The sequence below is a fragment of the Lactuca virosa genome, chromosome 4 (assembly GCF_052849685.1).
Source record: "Lactuca virosa cultivar CGN04683 chromosome 4, Lactuca_virosa_CGN04683_v6, whole genome shotgun sequence".
In the NCBI taxonomy this organism is placed as follows: Eukaryota; Viridiplantae; Streptophyta; class Magnoliopsida; order Asterales; family Asteraceae; genus Lactuca; species Lactuca virosa.
In genome coordinates, this window is record NC_136429.1 from 118,627,967 (window position 1) to 118,652,111 (window position 24,145).

A 24,145-nucleotide genomic window follows, 5' to 3' on the forward strand; every position below is an offset into this window, starting at 1 on the left:
AAGTTGGTATCGGAGTCATGGTTTGAGGGATTCGGGCACACTCTCGGGTGTATGTGAACTCAAACTAAGGACTTGATAGAAAATTTCAAAAGGAAAACATTTTTGTAAAAAAGATTTCTAAATGCGAAAAAGGGTGTGGTGCATGCAATCAGTCGAGCTCAAGTAAGTTATCCCAAAATACCCACACATGTTTATTTATGATATGAACTGTGAAATTGTGCATCGCATGCTAGACTAGGGCTAAGGATCTAGGAGAGATGCCTTTGTATGCCTGTGGTATGAGCCTATTGAACTGCATGCTAGTACCGATCAGTCAGTAATAGGATGGCATGTTTAGGATATGCTTGGTTTTGATTACTTGATGCTCGAATGTTGCTTGCTTTGTGTTTATAGGAGTTTTAACTAGCTTCAGTTAACTAGTAAGCGAATATGCTAAGTTACATATTATGGGAACTAAATAATTTTAGAAGGTTAGGTTTTAACTCTATTGCGCAGCTCTTGTTTGATTCCAACCGTTGTAATGTGAGACCTCTCATTCGAAGAATTATCTGGTTTTTGTAATATGTAATTGTATCCGTGAGCTAGTTAGAGAAGTTAGTGGGAGCTCCTTCTGCAGCTGATGGCGGAGTGGTATGGAGTAGCCCTAGGGAAACCTAGGATGAGATTTAGTATTGGGAGCCTTATGGGTGAGGAGATTGTTGGATATAAAGTAACTTGGATAAGTTAAGGCACTTCTTGAGGAAAGTATGGATAAATGTGGAAGGTAGTATGGACCCGTACTACTGGAAATAGAGGATCCATACTCGATTCAAGGAGGGTTGCAATGAAGCCAAGGAGCTTGTGTAGTTGTGATTTCCCCGATATACGCATTGATGCTTATTCTGATAGTTTAATGGTCTATTTTCAGTATGGTGCTATTGCGAGGCAGGTCAGTGGGCAGTTCCGGTGGTAGGGAGGGTTCGGGCTCAGGTTCTGGAGTCGGGCAGCTTGATGACCAGACGAGGGAGTTCATCTCGTCTCATATTACGCGCAATAACCTTGATCAGACTCCCATGATCTTCGGCACGGTCAAGGAGGGGATTCTGGAGATTCTAGATAAGAGATTGAGCGCCTTCACGCTGAGATTATGGAATTGATTGGGACCCGCTCTCTGAACTTCAGAGAGTTTTGGGCATGTGGAGTGCCAGACTATCATGGGGATAGGGACCCCATCACGAGCAGCAGGTGGTTGGCGATGTTGCCAATGCCTTCCGTACCAGCCGTTGTCCCGAGGGGGACAAGGTCAGACAAGCTTCCTGCCTTCTGAAGGACAGGGCACGTGATTGGTAGGAGGAGGTAGGACATGCTATAGGAGATGATGCTACTATTGATTCGATGACCTGAAGTGATTTCTCGACCACGTTCCGAGCCGAGTTTGCACCAATGATTGAGGTGCAACAGGTGGCGCGAGAGTTTCAGGATCTCTGTCAGACTACTGAGACGGTGACTGAGATCACCGTTATGTTCAGGGAGAGGGAACTTCTAGTTTCGTAGTATGTGGCGGACGAGGAGATGAAGAAGACCCGGTACCATGAGATGTTGAGGAGCGATATTCGGCAATTCGTTAGCCAATCCAGCACAGGACGCTGGAAGACATGATAGCGAGGGCTAGAGAGAGGGAGATCGATTTGGAGATGGAGATGAAGAGGAAGCCTGATTTTGTGTCCAGTGTTGAGGGTTCAGGAAAGAGGCCCAAGGTGGTTGATACGAGAGGGAAGGGTTAGCAGGGCCGAGGCCGCTGTGGCAAGTACGGCAGGTCGCACGAGAGGACGTGCAGGGTGGGTGGTTCTGGCTGCTTCAACTGTGGTCGGACTGGTCATCTCAGTAGAGATTGTACTGCTACCACCACCATCACCCTGATATCTAATCTGATCTGCTTTCAGTGCAATCAGAGGGGCTACAAGAAGGCCCAATGTCTGAGTTTGGCTGTAGCAGGACCCGCTCATGCGACATTGAGGATTACTGACGGCCGTCTGGGCCGGGCAGATGTGCCTGCAGTGAAGAGCAGGGCTTTCCAGTTGACAACAGAGGAGGCGCGTGCAACTTCCGATGTGGTGATGGGTATGTGTCTTTTCCTTATCTCTTTAATTATATTTAATTGTTGCTTATATTTTTGTGCTTTATTTTCTAGGATCATTCCTCATGAATGGCATCTCTGCTTTATTATTGTTTGATTCAGGGGCTACCGATCTTTTGTATCTCTTACGCTTAGCAAGAGATTTTTTGGAGCTCCAGGGGAGCTGGATTGTCCTTTAGATGTCGAGATTGCTGATGATAGGAATTTTTGGGTTGCGAGGGTTCATCGAGGGTGTACCCTTCAGTTATTCAGCGAACAGTATCCTGTGGATCTGGTTCCCATTCCTCTGCGTGGGAACAAGGTTATCGTGGGCATGGATTGGTTGAGCCCTAATGGGGCAGTGATCGACTGTGAGCAGCAGTTGGTGCGCGTTCGGACCCCAAGTGGGGAAGAGTTGGTGATTCAGGGTGAGAGCGCAATGTGGGTCGGTTATGTGTTCTGCAGCGAGGGCCAGACGCTACCTTCATCAGGGTTGTGTGGATTTTGTCGCCTATATCATGGATACCCGGGATAAGGGTAAGGCGGCCGTGGACGACGTGTCGATTGTGCGGGAGTATTCAGATGTGTTCCCGGAGGATTTTCCTTGGGTACCTCCGGAGAGACAGGTAGAGTTTAGGATCGATTTCGTTCCAGGTGTGGCTCCGATGGCCAAAGAACCATATCGGTTGGCTCCTCCTAAGATGCAAGAGTTGTCTACACAGCTGCAGGAGCTGTTAGACAAGGGATTTATCAGGCCGAGCAGTTCGCCTTGGGGAGCCCCAATTCTGTTTGTGAGGAAGAAGGATGGGTCTCATCGGATGTGTATCGACTACCGGGAGTTGTATAAGGTAACAGTGAAGAACCGTTACCCCCCCCCCCCCCGAGGATTGATGATCTTTTTGACCAGCTTTAGGGTGCATCATCGTTCTCCAAGATTGATCTTGCGATCGGGTTATCGTCAGATGCGAGTCAGGGATGAGGATGTGCAGAAGACAGCTTTCTGGAGTCACTATGGCCATTATGAGTTCATGGTGATGCCATTTGGGCTCACCAATGCTCCTTTCGCGTTCATGGATCTCATAAACCACGTGTGCAGACCAATGTTGGATCGGTCCGTGATAGTCTTTATTGATGATATTTTGGAAGCGGTTTCATGACGAGATGGGCACTAGTCTCCATTTTAGTATGGATTTTCACCCGCAGACTGACAGGCGGAGTGAGCGGACGATTCAGACTCTTGAGGATATGTTGCGTGCGTGTGTATTGGATTTAGGTGGGAGTTGGGATACGTATCTTCCGTTAGTGGAATTTTTGTATAACAACAGTTATCACGCCAGCATCGATTGACCTCCTTTTGAGATGATCTACGGGAGGAAGTGCAGGACCCTGATTTGTTAGGGCGAGGTCGGTCAGCGAGTCATGGGGGTACCGAGGTGGTGCTTAAGACCATAGAGATGATCCAGTAGGTTTGGAGCAGGCTTCAGACAGCTCAGATTCGGAAAAAGAGCTATGCCTAACGACGCCAATCATACCTAGAATTCCAGGTTGGAGATATGGTCCTCCTGAAGGTGTCACCTTGGAAAGGTGTCATCCAGTTCAGGAAGCGGGGGAAGCTGGGCCCAAGATATATTGGACCCTTCAGGGTTTTGGCTCGGGTGGGCCGGGTGGCTTATCGTCTTGATCTTCCAGCCGAGCTTGGTCATATTCATAGCACTTTTCATGTCTCTTAGCTGCGGAAGTGTTTAGTAGATGATTCCGTAGTTGTACCTTTGGAGGATATTCAGGTGGATTGCCGCCTGAATTACATTGAGAGACCGGTGGCCATTCTAGATCGGAAGAAGAAGAACCTGAAGAATAAGGTTGTGAGGTTGGTGAAGATGCAGTGGCTGCACCGCAAGGGGTCTGAGCGGACATGGGAGCCCGAGGAGGAGATGAGAGACCATTATCCAGTTTTGTTCAAGGCAGCAGACGTCAAGGACGAAGTCTGATTCAAGTGGGGGAGAATTGTAACATTCGTAATCCCGAGGTATTGCTAATTTATATAATCTTGCATTTATTTGTTTTGGGTCATAGAGTTGTTTGGGGCTTAAAGGTTGGGCCTTTTCGTAGTTGGGCTAGCTGAATCCGTATGCTGGGCCTAAGCCTGGCGTACGCAGGGCGTATTAAGGTCAAGGAAAAGCGTGGAGCCATGAACGTACGCACAACGTACGTGTGTTGACTCAAAACCCTAACTTTCAGGGTTCAAGCCATATAAATATGTCATTATGTCCTATGCTCCAGCCTCCTTATCAGTCTCCTTAGCTCAGAAACCCTAAAATCTAAACCTTATCATCCTTGTGTGTTCTTGACCTTGTGAAGATCATTTTTGGTAGCTTGGAGCTAGCCATGGAAACAAGAAGAGAAAGTTGGTGAAGGAGAGCTAGTGAAGCTTGAGCTTGAAGATCTGAATCATCATCATCACTTAGCAATCATTTAAGGTATAAAGTTCAGAACTTGCCTTATGAATGCTTAGATCTCTTGTGTTTGGGTTTTTGGACCTTTTTAGTCCCAAGGATGAAGCTTTATTGATCAAAGTCGTTTCTTAAGCTTAGGGTTGCCACCCTTGGTGTTATTTGAGTCCCTAAGTCATAAAGTTACCATCTTGGAGGTCTTGAAGCATCCATGCACGAGTATTGGTCATTTCTAAGGAAGTAGGTTGTCATATTCCAAGTTTGGGTTCATTTGGGGGCATGCAAGCCACCAAGTGGTCGACTTTATGGGTTAAGACCCTTCATTGGACTCAGATCTGTGTTTGGAACCTCATATCTTAAGGGATTAAGCTCTTTTTGGGATTATGGCTTAACAGAAGAGTACGTTAAGCGTACAAGCTCGTACGCACATTATACAAGCCATGCAGCCTGTACGCTTAGCGTACAGATGAGTACGCTTAGCGTACAGATGAGTACGCCCAGCGTACTCACTGATTTGGGTTTTGCATTATTTTGGCCTCGTTTTGGGTCACTTCCATGGATTAGTGACATAGGCTGTGGTGGACCATCTGGAACTAGACCAATGGGCTAGAGAATCATTATTGGGCTTTACGCTAAGACCCATGTGAAGGATTGGGCCCAATTAGAAATTGGGCCATATGTTGGGCTTTATGGGATTGTTTATATTTTGGGTCATGGGTTGTGATTTAAGTACCAAGTTAAGTTAGGGGTAAAATAGTCTTTTACCCCAAGTAGGGATTTTTGGTTAATGAGGTAGATCCCTTTGTTGATTATCTTTTATTTGGAAATTCTTAGCTCAGAGAGTCGTAGGATCAGCAGGCAGGGATCATTCATTTTGATCAGCTTTTCGAGGTGAGTCTTACTCACCGGGTTTAGTGGGTCTAAGGCACCAAGGCCGACCCTTGTTGATTATGTTGATATACTCGTTGTGTGTGTGATACTTGTATGTGCTTGTATATGTATGCTTATTGGGCGGGGCCCGTATTGCGAGTGTGGGCGGGGCCCGTATTGAGAGTGTGGGCGGGCCCATTTTATGAGTGTGGGCAGGGCCCGTATCTCTTTAGGTGGCGCTCGTATGTGATATGTTGGTATGTGGTATCTTGGGGAAACTCACTAAGCTTTCTGCTTACGGTTTGCAGTTTATGTTTCAGGTACTTCCGGTTCGAAAGGAAAGAGTTCGGGATGACTGCATCGCACATACCACAAAGATTCTGCGTTTCATATTTACTTTGATTTTTGATACATTGTATACATTGTTTTTATGAGATGTATGAATGATGTTTGAAAACGCTATTTTTATCTACTATAAAGCGAAATTTTTGGGACCATATTTTTGGATGTTTCACTTCAGATAAATTCCAACCTTCCCAGGAGGAGGTGACAAGATCATCGAATCGGCAACCAGAAGCTCCTTGCCGTCTGCCAGAGAAAAGCCAAAAGTATCTCACAAAAGGTCAAACTCCGCATGAGATGGAACGATGTTGTGTTGGTTTGCCATCAAGGTAGAAAGAGGAAGCAAAGGAGAAAAGTCAAATAGGAGGGAAAGAAGGAACGAGATAAAAGGCACGAACATAATAAGGAAACAATCTCTGCTTATAAGGAATAAGGAAAAGCGGGGTACTCAAAATCCATAACAAATGATGTAACCACCAGATATAATGGGTAGTCACATCGCCAGAAAAATCAAAGCGTCGCTCGAACCCCAACCTGGCGTGTGTACAGGCAGTTAAGTACAAAACATCATAGCTAACCTAGCATAAGCTATAACTACTAGACTGGGGGACTTGATAATGTAACCCTTGCATGGCCTAGGAGTTGCGCTCAGCCGCATTAAATGTGCCTCAAGGCAGACTGCTAGACCAAGCTACTCCCAATGTAGTTGCCCCAAGGAAATATCATGCCTGCGAGCATCCCTTCAAAACCAGATGCCCGAGTGGAAGGCCCAAACCTCAGCAGGCGCCTCCTACTCCGAGACATACCCAACGGATCCAAGCAACAAAGAGTATGATCAGACCATTACTACTTGAACCATTCATTAACTCTGGCTCAACGAGGAGCATGATTAACCATTTAAGGCACCAGATCTTGTCAGACCTTATGACCTTGTCCCATGTATGGAATCACAGGTGGTCTAAATATAAAAGGCCTCCTCTGCCACCTTGAAAAGCTAAGTTTTTTCCTCTCAGCTTAAGCCATAAACTCTCAGTTCAGTCACTGACTTGACCGTTAGAGCGTTTTCTCGGAAGCTCCTCCCGGAGAACGGCTGACGGCTTTCCCCTATTGTGACCTCTCAGGTCTTTCTTGAGCAATCAGAACCACCGCGTGATGATCAGAGACATCGCATCAGATAATTGGAGGATCAAGTCACATCAACTTCTATGTTTCTTCTGATTTTCTTCGCGAAGAGCGAGTCAACGAAACGTTGGTAGGTTGCCCCCATATTCTTGAAGACGGATGACATCTTCTGATAACATAAGGCACCATGGTCCATATAGAACGCTATTTTTTCTTTGTATACTTTGCTCATAAGGATCTGGTGGTACCCCTTGTAATCGTCCAAGAAACATTTCCATTTAAATCCTTGTAGGGACTCTACTTTCTACTCAATCTTTGGGAGTGGGTAGGAGTCTTTGGGGCAGGCTTTGTTTAGGTCTGAGTAGTTGATGAACATGCACCACAACTCGTCATGCTTGTTGACTATGATTGGGTTTTCTATCTACGTTGGAAAGATTGCTTCTTGAAGTATCCCTGCTTTGGTCAGCTTGTTTGCTTCTACGTTAATTGCTTTGTTCATGTCTGCCCCTTGTACATGTTTCATTAACTTTATCTCCTTGGTTCCGAGTTTGATCATCAGCTTGTGCTCTATCACCTTTCTTTCTACCCCCACCATGTCCGTTGTTGTCCACATGAAGACATGTTTGTATTTTTTTAGAAGCTCTATTAATTCCCTTCTTGTTGTTGGGAAAGGTTAAATCCTACACTGATTGGTTGATCTTGGTGTTCTATGCTGATGATTTCCTTTCCGTTAGATAGTTCTGATCGTGTCCTCTTGGTTTCTCCTGTGATCTCCTTTTGGTTGCATGATCTCATAGCATCGCAAATCCTTTGGTATGATGGCTAGGACTGTTCTTGGGCCCTTAGGCGTGGGAAATTTCATTAAATTGTGTATGGTAGATGATATTGCACCAAATTTGAATAGAGTTGTCTGTCCTAGTATAATGTTGTGTTCTGTCGGGTGTTGTATTACAACGAAATCGATGAGGGCAGTCTTCCGCTTAGTCTTGTCGTAACTAGTTAGCTTGAAAGGTAGGTGGATCATTCCTAAGGGCCATAGGCTATGCCCTATGAATCCTATCAATTGCCCTGTTGCTGGCCCCAGGCCTTCCTTCCATCTTTCTGGGAGGAAGCAAAAGCAGTGTTCGTAAATGATATCCGTTGAGCTGCCTGTATCGACGTATACGTTGTGAATCGTGGTGTTCCGTATCGATCCTTGGATGATGAGTGGGTTGTCTCCATGCCACCCCGTGGGGCAGGGGTCTGACGTTGATAATGTTAGACACCACATAACTGTCATTCTCCGCCCTTCCTATTTTGGTTCGTATGGTCAGAATTTCCTAGGGCGGTCCTTCGTCCTTACGCTGTCTTTAGGTTTCTCAGTGTCGAATTTAGCACGTAAGCTTCATGCTATTTCTACCAGATTCCTTTTTAATTGTTTTTCCTCCATCTCACATTTCAGTAATGAGTAGTTAACGGTATCGTGGGACCTGCTCTTTTGTTATTCACAATAATATGCTTTCGTCCCTTTCCCTGCTGGTTTTTCTGTGATACTACATACGTCTGGTCGCCGTCCTCTTATGCCGTCCCGCATGAATGGCCTGAATCTTCCATGCAAGTGTCGCCCCCCGCCCGTGGTATCTTGTTTCTCCATAGTGTTCTGTGTTAGGTTTGTTGCTTTGTAGCTGAAGTTTTCATGGCATTTAGGTATGCCTTATTGGACACTTCTCCATCCTCTTGAGGCAGGTATCACTCTAACTTTTCCTTTAACTCGGCACGCGTTTGGGGCTTCTTTCCCATGAGCTTTTGTCACAGGGGTCTGGGGAGGAGTCCCCATGTGAATTCTCTTGCAATGAGTCATTCATCATGCCCTGGGAAATCCAGGGTAGCTTTGGTAAATCTGGCAAAGTAATCTTTAACTATCTCCTATTCCTTCTGCTTGCATCCGATGATAGAGTGCATATCTCCCTTGTATTTTCGTAGCTACATGAATTTGGTTAAGAAAAGGTACTTTAGTTGGCCAAAGTTGTATATGCTTCCTGGCCGGAGTGTTATAAACCATGATCCTGTGTTTCCTTTCAAGGTCGTTGGGAAGTATGTACACCAAAACCGTTCGTCCAGCTTCAACGACGTCATGAACCACTCCTATGTGTCGATATGGTTGTCTGGGTCTGTGGTGCCATTGTAGATTTTTAGGTGAGGTATTTTTGCCGTGTTTGGGATTTCATAATCTACAAATTCATTCATAAACAAGGATGTCACACTCCAACAGAGGCAGTCTTGGTTTGGTGTTTAGAAGGTGTATGGGTGATTGGGTTGCTGCATGGTTAAGTATGGCTGGACTAATCTATTATTGTATGCCGACAGGTTTGTTGGTGTTGGACCATAATAGTTTTGTGGGTGGAAAGGGGAGGTGAGTGTTGAGGTCATCAGAAGTGGTTGGTATTTTTGCAGCGGCTACGGGAGTAAGTTGGCTGATGCAGAATTGAGTAACTGGTTGCTTGAAGTGAGGTGTTCGAGCCACTTGTGGTGTGGTTTTTCGGCAGTGCCGACATTTGTGGATGAACCTGTGGACCACCAGTTATTTGAGTTAATGGTAGCGGCAACGGTGATAAGAAACGTGTGGACCGTCAATGGTTTGGATTGACGGTCGCGTTGACAATTGTGGGAAGACATGTGGGCTGTTGGCGGCTTGGAAAGTCAGCTGCTAGTTGATCGGAAAAAAAATTGCGGCAACACTATCATGAACAAGGATGTTGGCCGCCCAATCTCGTTTATCGTTGTGTTGAGTGGGGTTGGGCCGATGGACGACGGTGCATCTCTAGTGACTGTGGTGATTTGTTTTGGTATTGTCAAAGTGGTAGTGGTTGACTCCATTGACATCATTGATCGTATTGGGCTATTCGGTGTTTCGGTGGTTTCGGCGATAGCTTCGGTCTTCATCTTTGTAGTCTAGATGATGTGTGGTTTTTTGTGTCGTTTGTCACACACTGAACGGCTTCAAATGATGCAACCTAGTCCTTCAGGTTTCTCTCTGAGGATGTTCTTCTGCTCCAGTACGATCTGCGAAGTTACAATAGAGAAAGAGCCATCAGTCGTTCCCCAGAAGGAGGTCTCGGGAAAATGCTCTGACGGTCAAGTTAGTGGTTGTCTCGAGAGGATTGTGTTTTGATTGAGAGAGAACGGATACCAGTTGAGGTGGCGGAGGAAACCTTTTATACTGGAGTCTCTTGCCAATCCGTACATTAGACAAGGGCACCAGACCCGACAGGATCGAGCGCATTCATTGGCCAAGAAATCTCCTCGTTCTATCAGAGCTAGCGATTGTTTTAGGTGGTAATGCTCTAAGCATAGTCCTTGTCGCTTGGTGCCATTGAGTTTGTCATGGAGTGGGAGGTGCCCGTTGTGGGGCTTGGGCCTCTGCGTGGGCGCCCTTATGCTAGGCGGGAGCCCACGAGTGTGAGGCTTCCTTGACAACCTTGTTATGGAGAGCTTGGTGTGACAACCGTCAAAATTCGAGTTAGTTTTAGATTTGACTAAACTTAGTTGCACATATAGGCACTACACATACTAGACTTAGTAACTAGAAGCTAAGTTATAACCTACTAGAAACTGGAAACAATTAGAATCAATGGATAGTGTACTTAGATCTCACATTGATATGTGAATTCCATATCTACTTAACTATAATGAATATCCATATTTGGGTCACTCTTTGACTCAAACACCTTTTCATTAATCATATACACACATCATGCACTTGACCTAGTAGTAGAAATTAGGTCCGAGTCTCGTAGGAACTTAAGTTAAAGTTGAAAACTATGACTAGTATACTTGATTCCTCAATTTCGATTTGGATCTCGGAACCACTACATAGAATGCCAATAAATCGATAAAATAAATTACAAACATTATTTTTAACTAGAAAAGAGTTTGAAACTCTATTATAATTTGGAATCTCAGATAATTCAATTTATTTTGATATCCAAATATTTATTAAATCTCAAGACCCTAAAAACTCAAATTTATAAACTTTAACACCTAAAAATCCATAAAATTTGGTATGGACTATATAATATCAATTTAAAATAACTCAATTTAGTAAAATATAACCAAGGAGAAATAAAATTTAAGTCATTAGTATTTGACCTTATTTTCTAAGCCAAAAATCAAGGTTTTGTGAAGGAAAATTAGGATAAAGCACATATTTTATAAAAACTTGACATTTTTATAAAATAAAGCTATATTTTATAAAATTTAAAAGAGGGAGACCCTCTCTCCATTCAAAAGTCGGATTCCTCTCTCTCTCTCTCTCTCCTCTCTCTCCTCTTCCCAAAACACTCAATCAATTCCCCTCCACACTCCATTTCTCCATACTTCACTTTCTCTCTCACACTCCCTCACTTTATTTTCTCTCTATTCTCTCTTCCTCTCTCTAGGAACCACGAAAACTTCAAGAAAACAAGTCCAAGAACACACCTCAAACACAAAATCTTCATCATCTAGTGGTGTTCATTAAGGTAGAACACGATTTCCTTTCATTTTCCTTCAAGTTTTTAAGGTTTTTCTTGCATTTCCTTCTTCTTCTACACCTTTCTCTTAGAAAATTTGTGTGAATATTCATTCACTTCAGTTTTGATGATGATGGTGGTAGGATTTCATCCAAAAACAACATGCATGTTGTAGATGGTGAAGTCCCATGACCTAAACCTAAGTCAAAATCAAGGAAATGCACTTTTCTACATGTTTTGGTGGAAAAACACCACATGCATCCAAAGTTTTCTTTCAAAAACGGATTTTGAACATTTCAAACTCATGAATGGTCTTCAAACAAACATGCATGTGATTATCTTCAAGCTTAGAAGCTAGATCATCAAAGTATGTTGTTAAAAGCTTTCAAAAATGTTCATAAATGATTTATTTCCAAATAAATATCTAAACCTCCTTTTCTGACCAAATCCGATTTTTCCCAGATTCCCACCAACAAAATGAGATTTTCTACAAATTTTCAGAAAATAATTCATTTTTCTCGAATTACTATAGTTATTGCAATAAATTAGGGAAATAATTCATATAAAATACTTTCTGAGGTCTATAAATCCTAGGTAAATTCGTGGATGACCCCTATCCTAAATGATGACTTCTCATTAGGTTTCATCGATTTTTGTTACTGTTTAGCGTGGTTTTGAATTTTCTTTTTGTTTAGCCCCAATAAATCATAAAATCACTTTAGACAATTTGAAAATGGTATCTAATAATTTTCGCAGTTTCTATTAGAGGTGTAAGACTCAGCAAAATATTTTCAGAATTTTTAATAATGCATTCCTATTTTTCCCCGATTTTTGTATTTATGATGGCCTAAAAATAGAAAAAAAATAGTTCTGCTCATCCAAAATTCATGCAAATTTACCAGAACACCTTGTAGTACATTTGAATGCTACATACAAATTTTGATGATTTTTCTCTTCTGTATACTATTTTTCTCCTATTTTCTAAGATTAAATACACTTAAATACACAAAATCGGATTCCAGAAGATAAAAAACCACCTTTGGGATTTTTCCCAGATTATCTACACTATAAATGAACTTTAAAAAAAATTTGGTAATTTAGTTTAACTGTTTAATAATTATTCTCCAATTAATGATTATTTAAGAGGATAAAACAAAGAAAAATAAAAAGACTAATTGAAAAATATCTTTTATATTTTTCACAGCTTCTACATGTATAATACCAGTGTTACAAAAAGTTTGGGTAATTTTGGAAACTGTTTTCTATTTATCTTCATTTTTATTAGAATAAAAGCACAAAAATCATAAAATTGGGTTAAACAGTTTATAAATCCATTTTTATATTTTTTCCAGCTTAAGTATGTGTAATGGAAGTAATATAAAAAGTTTGGGGAATTTTCTTAACTGATTGATATTTTTCATTAATTTTTATCTATTTAGAGAATTAAATATAAAAAAAATGGTTATACATATCTATAATCCATGAAAATTTATCTGGAAGTCTTTTAATGTAGTTAGAACCAAAATATGAAGTTTGGTAATTTTTGTTAACTGTTTAGTATTTTTCATGATTTTATGGTTATTCAAGAAACTAAAATCGTGAAAAATAGTTAGGCAAATCAAAAATTCAAGAAAATTTATCTTAAGGTCTTTGACTTCAATTAAAACTGAAATGCAAAGTTTGGGAAATTTTAGAACTAAATTGATTTAGTTTTTGAATATTAAATCATTGGAACGCCTCTTAAAATGTTAAATATTAGCATTTCAATAATGTGAATTTTCAATTAAATTGTTATATAACAATTGATTCATTGAAATTTAATTTTCACAGAAAAATGTTTGTAACTTATCAATATTAAATTTTGACACATTATTGGCATAATTCTATTGTAGTAGTAAGTATACTAGTATTAGATTTCAATTAGAGACTCATTAGTGTGTAACATCGTTGTAGGAAAACGATAGTGGTACCAGTGGAGCGTAGATCAAGGCATCATTTGCATCATCTCAATGCATATTGTGAGTATTCACGCACTCCCCTATTTTCAGTTTTTATGTTTTGGGGTGGAAAAGCATGTCCCGGAAAACTATTATTTGTTTGTTGTATTTAAATTGATTTGTATCAAACATGATTGCTATTTTATTGCTATATCTCTCTATGTATGTCTATGCAACACAGACCATGAGAACTTATCGTCTTAAGGCCCTTCCCTTACACTTTTCTCTAACCATTAACTCTTTGAGCCAATGGTCATTGTGGATAGCGTTATTAGGAATTGACAACTCCTCACTCGCCCGATTGTTGGAGTACATGATACCATATAATCTATGGAACGATAAGCATAGATCTTGATAGGGCTTCAGTCATAGGCTTGGTTGGGAACTCATTGTTTGCTCATACACATACAAACTTGTTATTTATTATGGCAATAAACTCGTTTATCAATTATAGCAATGAACTTTGTTTCTCATTATAGCAATAAACTTTGTATCTCATCATAACAACGAACTTTTATTACTGGAAACTTATATACATGTTTTAGCAACGAAATTGATTGCTCATTTTAGCAATGAAACTTGTTTACTTGTTTGAGTAACGAACTTTATCTTCCATGAGAATATGAACGTTGCATCTCATTTAGGCAAGATACTTTATCTCTCATGATGACAAATAAATTTTTTTTTACAAACTTATTTACTCATTTTAACAATATACTTTTATTATTGGAAACGTTTATCAAAACTTTGATTTCAATTCATGGAAACAATATTATTTTGTTTATCTGTGAGTACTCACCAACTATTTTTATAGTTGACGCTCGTTTTACATGCTTTTTCAGGAATCATCGAGTAAGTGGTACTTAGGGACACTTCACTGTTAGGAGCATTCGCATGTGTTGTATTCCAATTTTCATTGTAATTTCTTTTAAAAGTTGTTCAAACCCATTGTAAATTTGTAATGATTTTTAATACTATGGTTGGTGTTGTCTTTTATCTTTTGCTATGAAACCTTTTATACTGCCACGCCTCGTGTTTCCTCTTTAGCGGGGTGTGACACTTGGTCTTAGGGCCCGCTTGGCAGCATTCTTGGCGTGGCCGGACGCCACTCTTGGACCGTGCTAGAGGGCACATTATATATATATATATATATATATATATATATATATATATATAGAGAGAGAGAGAGAGAGAGAAAGTGAAAGAAAGAAAGAAAGGGCTATTTGAGAACTTACAATTTCCCGAGAACCCGAGAACTAAAAGTGGAACGTTGCATCATTTCCTTGGAAGGATTAGATAATTAGTGGCATACTTTGGAAATATGACTAAATTAAGTGGTATATTAGGTTTTTGAAAATGTGATCTTAGCGGTAATATCAATATGAAAAATATATCCTAAAAATTAAACTCCTAAAAATAAAATTGCTTACCCAAATTAACACATTGGGTCTCTCTCGTATCAAACACACACTAATACAAACACTTGCTCACAAAGAATCCTTCTCCCCAATTCAGATCATTCATCCAAATCGGTGCAGTGGATAAATCGTCGTCGATACCGTTTTTCTTTCCTCTACCGCCTCCTAGAAGATCTGCTTCGTGTCCACATCTCCTCCATTGTGCCCAATCGTAGGTTTTGCAATTGATATTGGATTTTTCCCTTCCTCTCCTTGGATCATTTGCTTCTCCTGAAGACGATTACAAATCCGTTGTTGTTAATCTGTAACGAGTTGTACGCTTTTCGATTATCCTTGCCTTGGAATCGATCATCAAAAACACCTTCATGGTGCCGGCATCATCGCTCATGTGCTTCCTTGATGTCTCCTTAACGTCTCCAAATATGGATCCACAATCGATCCAACTTTCATCACCGACAATCGTCAATTTATATGAAATATAAAATCTACCAATGATCGAAGCTTCATTATCGCCGATCATCAATGTCGTTGTATTTTAAAATGTGATTCCTTGATGTACAAGAAAACCTTTCAGTTAACAAGCGATGCGGAATTTTTATTCGTGTTTACACTGCAATCGTTGTCGGCGAATATCTATTCTACTTGTTTATGTATTCGCCTCCATGTATTTAGAACCGACACCATTAGAGATCTCTTCTTCTGCAATGACTAGTGCCGCGAACGACAAACAAAAATGTGTTCACACTTTTCAAAGGTTAGGTTATTCGATTTATCACTCACTATACTTTAATTTCTGCAATGATTTAAAAATGCACTGGCTAGTTATAAATGAATTAGAATTAAATTGAGAGTGGAGATTATTCTTAATCGTATCCAACCGGTAAAAGTGAGAATTTAATTTCGAAATTGAGAATTGGTTTTCCAAATGCATGTAATTCAATGTTTTTCATGATTATTAAATTACTGTGATTCTTATTCTGTAACATACCGATTTTTTTATGTAACATCACAAAAGTCAAAGTAAAATTTTTTTGTTTTTCCGAAACAACCCAGAGACAATAATTGTTTACAAAAACATTGTTTCAAAAGTATAATTCATAAATCAGAGTAATCCCAAAATCCAATAACATAAAATCCAAAGGATGTACATGATCACACATTCGCTTTGCCACGATTATTTGAAGTACCTGAAACAATAAACCGAAACTGTAAGCTAAAGCTTAGTGAGTTCCCCCAAGGTACCACCGCATAAAACATATAACTAAACAGATACTCGGTCCACAGCCTCCAGGTTGGATTACCCCTATCCCACAACCTTCCGGTTGGAATGTCTCGGCCCACAAACTTTTGGTTGGATTGTTTAATACATATTGGGTCCTCAACCTCCTGGTTGGATTAACCCTAGCCCACAAACGTCCGCTTGGAATGCCCCAACCCAAAACCTCTCGGTTGGAATTCCATGATCTGTTGACTGACAGCACAAAGTAGTACAATCTCAACCCCACCATACCATGTCGAGATATGCATAACAAATAACAGATATCCATAAAACAGATAATCATATAACCAGCCATCAGACAAATATGCAGATCTACAGATCACTACAGCATAGCAACATCCTATATACCAGAACACAGATCTAATAGATCACTACAACATATCAAAATCCTCTAAACCAGGATACATAACTCAGTGGGTCGTCATTGGTGCCTTTGACCCACAAGTATAGGGATGAAAAACTCACCTCTCATTCTGAAAAGATTGCTAAACATGACTCTAGTCCGAATATCAGCTCTATTGGTCACCTATTCATTACATGACCAAACTTAACTTATAATGAAAATACCCAAAATACCCTAAGGTCAAAGTTCGACAAATCCTCGTCAGCGTCAAAATGTCAAAAAGTCAACTGAGTCAACTCAGCTGAGTACGCCTAGCGTACTCAGCTTGTACGCTTAGAGTACTCAGGCCTTGACCAGAAACGAGGTGTTGACTTTGTCCGCCCCATACCATAGCATACACAGTTGCTTTCTTTCTTTTCTATTAAGAGCTTAATACCTTAAGCTCTTTCGTCCAAATTCCAGATCTAGTACTTAAACGATGTCCTTAACCATAAAGTTTCCAACTTTATGGTCTTACATGGCTATTAAGTGCTCAATACCAAAAACCCTAACTTCTTAACTTGTTGAGACATCCTAGTTCATGCATGGAAGGAAACTAATTACCAAGATTACATTTTTATGCTTCTAAACTCTCCAAAACTTCTGAAAGGATAGTTTATAAGAATTAGAGTAACCCATACTCATAATACCAAGCTTATGTGACCAAAAAGAACACAAATCTATGGCTAAACAAGATCTAAGCATAACTTCATCAATTTCAGAGCTTTTTACCTTCAAAGGGTGTCAAATGATGGTGTGATTTCGGATCCAAAGTGCTCCACTCTTTTAGGATGGTTTCCTTTTCCTTCTTCCTCCTTCAAGAACACCAAAATGCAAACTCAAAGCTCAAAAATGTTCTCAAATGGATTAGGGTTTGCTAGGGTCCAGTTGGAGGATGGAGGTTGATGAATGAAAGGCTTTTAAGGCTATAATGAGGTTTAAATAGGGCGCAAACACTAAATATTAGGGTTTGAGACTCTGCCACATACTCCCAGCATACACACGTACGCCCAACGTACGCAAGCAAATCACCAAAAGTTACAAAAATGTCATTGGGAGCAAACTGCAAACAATTCTCATATCAAGGGAAAAAATGAAATACATCGAAATCAATATGTTACAACTCTCACCCACTTGAACTACACTTCATCCTCAAAGTCCACTGCCATGAATAACTCGGGGTAGTGCTCTCGCATCTCCACCTCGGGTTTCCAAGTCCATTTGGAACCTCTCTGATCCTACCACTAAACCTTGACCAAGGAAACCACCTTGTTACATATGGCCTTCATCTTACGATCCAAAATCGCCACTAGTCTCTCAAAATAATTCAGTCGATCATCAACCTGAATATCCTATAGAGGCACAACTATTGAGTCATCAGCCACACACTTCCGAAGCTGAGAAACATGGAAGGTGTTGTGAATCTAACTGAGCTCCTCAGGCAAATCCAACCTGTAAGTTACCTTTCTAATCTTGAAAATCACTCTAAATTGCCTAATATACCGAGGACCCAACTTTCCCCTCTTCCTGAAGCGTATTACACCCTTCCAGGGTGATACCTTCAGTAAAACCATGTCGCTGACCTGGAACACCAACTCAGATCAACGATTGTTAGCATAAAGTGCTAAAATGTTTACAAATGTGGTTGCTATAACCGTTTAAAAAAGGTAATAAGATTTTAATTTTGTCCACATTAGGTCCCTAAGGTCTTTTTTTGTACATATTACACCAACATGGTTGTTATAACCGTTTTAAGAGGGGTAATAAGGTTTTAATTTTGTCCACATTGGGTCCCTATTTTTAATATTTGTATCATTTCATCTAACTCTTTTATAATTTATATTAGTATCTAGTTAGATGGCTTCATCATTTTATCTTCTCATTTTAGTCGCCCATTCACCACAACCACAGTTTCAATTGAAATGTTACATAACAATTTTGTGTCATTTAAAAAAAAGTCTTAATGATTAAGGTTATGTTTGGCACGCCACAACTAGCTGATAAGCTAGTTTATTTTTCGATCTTTTTTAAGTTGTCATGTTTGGCAAGGCAAAAAGTAACTTATAAGCTAGCGTTTTAAAAAGTTACTTAGACTAGTTTTTTAAAAGTTTTTTTTTAATTTCCATATATACCCTTTAATTAATTAAGAAAACATATTTTTTTTAAATGTCATTATATAATTTTCAGATAACTTATAAGCCAGTGACAGAGCCAATGTCAAAGTAAAAGAGTATTACCGACAAGTAATGTGGTATCCCCGATAAGTAATGTGGTATCCCCATTACTTTTCGGAGATACTATTTTACTTTGACCCTGGCTTCGCCACTGGCTTATAAATTATCTGAAATTTATATAATGACATAAAAGGGCATTTAAAAAATATGTTTTTTAATTAATTAAGGGGTATATTTGGAAATTTAAAAAAAAACTTTTAAAAAACTTGTCTAAGTAGTTTTTAAAACGCTAGCTTATAAGCTATTTTTTGGCTTACCAAACATGACAACTTAAAAAAGATCCAAAAATAAACTAGCTTATCAGATAAATGTGACGCACCAAACATAGCCTTAATCATTAAGACTTTGATTATTATTAGTTTTTTTATTATTTTTTATTTTTTATTTTTTTGTAAAAATAACAAAAAATTGTTATGTAATCTTTCAATTGAAACTGTGGTTGTGGTGAATGGGCGACTAAAATGAGAAGATGAAATGATTAAGCCATCTAACTAGATATTAATATAAATTATAAAAGAGCTATATGAAATGATAAAAATATTAAAAATAAAGACCTAATGTGGACAAAATCAAAACCTTATTACCCCTCTTTAAACGGTTATAACAACCATGTTTGTGTAATATGTACAAAAAAAGACCTTGGGGACCTAATGTGGACAAAATTAAAACATTATTACATTTTTTAAACAGTTATAACAACCATGTTGGTGTAATATGTACAAAAACAAACCTTAAGGACCTAATGTGAACAAAGTTAAAATCTTATTACCATCCTAAGTCATTAACCCTTCTAACTTGAAGGTGATAAATAATTAGTCATTAACCCTTATAACTTAAAGGCGATAAATAATTAGATTTAAAATTAAGGATGGATTTTATGTAGCTTATATTCAAACAGAATGTTCGAAGAATATATTGATCATGCTTAAACATATTTATTTTAATAAATGAAGGTTTTTTTGTCACATGTCATATTTTCATTCAATTTGTCAAATGTCATTTTTTGTTATTTTAAATTAATTTTTTTTCCACATGTCATTTTATAAGTTTTTTTTTATTTTATTAAATTCCACATAATAATTTAATGTAATAATTACAATAAATGTAGTAATAGATATCAATTTCATTAACGTAGTTACCTTCTAATTTCAATATTTCCAAATTAAAGCTTATTAATTTCTTTTGTTTATTTATTTAAATTATTTGTTTAAATTTAAAATATAAAAAACATTTCAATTTTAATAATTTATTATTTTTATTATTTTCTTATAAATTTAAAGTTCTCAATATTTAAACTTTTATATCTAACTTTTTTTTTAAATTAACTCATGTAATACATTTGTCTCACAACTAGTACAAAATATCTACTTTAATAGATAAAGATTTTTTTTGCCCCATGTCACATTTTCATTTAATTTGTCAAATGTCATTTTTTGGTTATTTTAAATTAATTTTTTTCTACATGTCTTTTTATGAGTTTTTTTGTATTTTATTAAATTCCACATAATAATTTGATGTAATAATTACAATAAATGTAGTAATAAATAGATATCAATTTCATTAATGGACTTACCTTCTAATTTCAATATTTCCAAATTAAAGCTTATTAATTTTTTTGGTTTGTTTATTTAATTTATTTGTTTAAGTTTAAAATAGAAAAAAAAACATTTTAATTTTAATAATTCATTATTTTTCTTATTTTCTTATATATTTAAAGTTCTTAAATATTTAGACTTTTATATTTAACTTTTTTTTAATTAACCCATATAATATATGGGTGTCACAGCTAGTATAAAATATATTATAGTATTTAAAATATATTATTGAACCAAAAAACATATTTAAGAAATAAACTTACTACCGGCAGAATTTGTGAATCATGTAATATTCTCAAATGGTGGATAAAAGTACTCGTATTTCGGTATTTGAAAAGATATAACATTTAGATCAACCAATGAGTACAAATTAAACAGAATGTAAATATAATAATTGTTTATATTATTTTTAACTTGAACTGACTGAAAATAATCTATTTAAAGAGTTTCCACATGAAAAATTCCTTTTACGAAAAAGGAAGTGGGGGCGATGGTTGCGTTTGACTTTTAAGGCGATAAGTCAAATTTCCACACACTAATTTTAATTATTGCAAACGAGTCACCGACTGTTCAGACTCGCTCTCTTCAGACATAGCATAATCTCTCTCTCATATATATATATATATATATATATATATATATATATATATATATATATATATATATATATATATATATATATATATATATATATATATAGAGAGAGAGAGAGAGATGAAGGATCATTTGAGAACTCAAAGTTTCCCGAGAACCCGAGAACCAAACCAGGGCCGTTAGATCAAAATAACAAAATTTGTGGCATTTTTGTAAATACATGGTAAAAAAACAACACGGGGGCATGATAACTAAATGATTAAGGGGCATTTTAGAGATGAATTACCTGTGCGTCTCTCTCTCTATCTCATCCAACCTCCTACCGTCACATCGCCTCCAAAGACGACCCCTTCGCTCATCTTCTTCTTCATCGTCGTTGTCTTTGGTCGCCGGAGACGATGTCTTCATCCGTCATGACTCCAATCGTTGAACATGGAGGAGCATCACTTCCGTAAATCATATGTGTCGCAGGAAGAAGACAATTACAGGTTCACTCTCTTCAAAACTAACCTCCGCCACACAAATCGTCATCAAAAGCTTGATTTGTCAGCTTATCCATGGCGTCACTGGATTCTCCGACATGACTCCATCGGAATTTCGAAAGCATCTCGGATTGAGATCTCGATTTTATATTTGGATCCAAAGTCCATCGTCGTTGATTTATTCGGTTAATCAGAAGAGAACGAAGATTGATTTCGAAAACTACAGAAAACTCTGTTACTCGTTTCCTCTGATCCTATGATTATGTAAGTTTCACTTTTCTATTGATTTTAGTTAGTTGTTTCAGTCCAGGAAGAAGGTCAGATTTACATTCTTTTTTATTTTATTAAATTGATAGCAATTATGAACTGATAATTTGATTTTGATTTTTGATTTTTGATTTCTTCTGTTTCTTATAACAAAATTAGGGATAATATTATGTAATGTTATTCTAGTTTCAAATTTATTGTACTATTCTATGATATAGGTTTAAATTTGTTGATTGGTTAATGCATTCAAGGTGTTTGTTAAAATGCATCAATGAAAAAGACTATAGAACGATCAATTATGGTTATATGTGTTGTAAACTAGATAATTTTACAGGAGTTGTAAGCCTTTGTTTTCATAAGCATTCATTATTATATTTTGCAAGTTTCTATTTTTGATCTTTTAATTTGCTTTCTATAATGTTACAGGAGGATAAGTGGTTTATCTAATGGAAATCTGGATTTTATTCAGAATTTGAAGTCCTTGAGTGTTCTGTAAGCAAGTATATTGATCTTTTTTTAAAGTATACCCATGCTTCCTTTATTATCCTGGAGCTTAATATATAACAAGATGTTACCTCTTGCAGAATGTTGAGAAATAACAGACTTTCTGGCTCTATTCCAAATGACATAGGAGAACATGTAAACTTGACACTACTGTGAGTACTGAGTAATGGGAATATATGGATTTATTTCATAATATGAATATAAACTAATAATGAAAAGCTCTCCAATTGGGTGTCTTCTTTTCAGGGATTTGAGTTTCAACAATTTGAGTGGGGAGATTCCAAGAGGATTGTTCAACTTGAGTCAAATGTCTTTCTTGTAATACACATATTCTCCTTCTTTGATAAATAGTATTTGTTGATTGGGTGGTTTCTGAACTTGCGACTGTAGTAGCACAAGATATATCTCTTCTTGATCAATGTGAAGCTTTATTCACTTGTGCATCTTCTCTATAGGTAAATATTTACATTTTAATTGTCAAAAAAGTTAATAAAACTACAAAGGAACATGTAATAACATGTAATTCACATGTGAATCACAAGCGATTCACATATAAATCACAAGTTATTCACATGTAAATCACAAGTGATTCACATATGAATCACATGTAATTCACATATAAAATCACATGTAATTCACATATAAAATCACATGTAATTCACATGTAAATCACAAGTGAATCCCATATGAGTTACATATGAATCACAAGTGATTCACATATGAATTACATGTGATTCACGTGTAGATCACAAGTGAATCATATAAGAATTACATGTGATTCACATATAAATAACATGTAACTCACATATGAATTACATGTGATTCACGTGTAAATCATATGTAATTCACATATGAATCACATGTAAATCTTATATGATATGTGCATGTGCATTTTTGTGAGTGTTCTTGCATTAATCAAAATTTTTTTAATTTTCTTGTAGATTTTGAAGAATTTGTGGAAAATATTGAAGAGGTGAAAAGTCATAAATTGAAGAAAATATGAAAATCTTGATATGACGAAATGATAACATTGTGAATCTTCGTAGCATTTTTTATTTTTTATATTTTATTTTGTGTCGAATAAAATACTTGTACTATTATGCTTATAGATTGATTAATAAGAATGAGATTTTTTATGATTTACATACGAATATTATAGTATAAGAAATATGCATATATTCATTTGAAAAAAATATGAATATATGCACCTAAAATGTTGATTTTTTTTGTTAAAAAATTAGAGTTTTTTTTTTAAATATTCTAGTTTTTTTTTATATAAATTTACTGATTTTTAAAAATTTATATTTTTTTAAAAAGTGCAGTTTTATTAAAAAAAGTGTAGTTTTTTTGAAAAAATTGCAGTAATTTAGAAAAAAATGCAGTTTTTTTTTAAAAAATTATTGTTTTATTAAAAAATTTACAGTTTTTTTAAATACAGTTTTTTTTTCAAAAAAAAGGCAGTTTCTTTTTTGAAAAAATTGCAGTTTTTAAAAAAAATTCAAATTTTTTAAAATTCTGCAGTTAAAAAAAAACGAAAATTATTTTTTTTATAAAAAAATCCAAAATTTTGTTTTATTATGTTAATTTGAGAGCTTTTTTAATAATATTTCCAATAATACAAAAAATTAAGTCGGATTGGTATGATGACGATCATGCCCTTAATGATTTGATTTTGATCCAACGCTCCACCTTTAGTTCTTAGGTCGTCGGGAAACTATGAGTTCTCAACCGATCTTAACCCTATATATATATATATATATATATATATATATATATATATATATATATATATATATATATGAGAAAAATTACGATCATGCCCTTAATGATTTGATTTTGATCCAACGTTCCACCTTTAGTTCTTAGGTCCTCGGGAAACTATGAGTTCTCAACCGATCTTAACCCTATATATATATATATATATATATATATATATATATATATGAGAAAAATTAATTGTTTCCTACTTTTTATGCCTATAAATATTCTTACCCACTAATATTATTAATAGTGTCACCATTCCA

General features: G+C 37.1%; 1 long non-coding RNA gene across 2 annotated transcripts; it reads left to right on the forward strand.

The window, feature by feature from the left end:
* Positions 1 to 22,043: 22,043 nt before the first annotated feature.
* On the forward strand, positions 22,044 to 22,441 carry LOC145106643 (uncharacterized). Of its 2 annotated transcripts, none has more exons than XR_013707616.1 (3): positions 22,044 to 22,109; positions 22,202 to 22,273; positions 22,368 to 22,441. It is a non-coding gene; the product is annotated as an uncharacterized LOC145106643 (long non-coding RNA). The 2 variants fall into 2 exon arrangements; XR_013707615.1 differs by having other exon boundaries at positions 22,087 to 22,117.
* Positions 22,442 to 24,145: the final 1,704 nt, after the last annotated feature.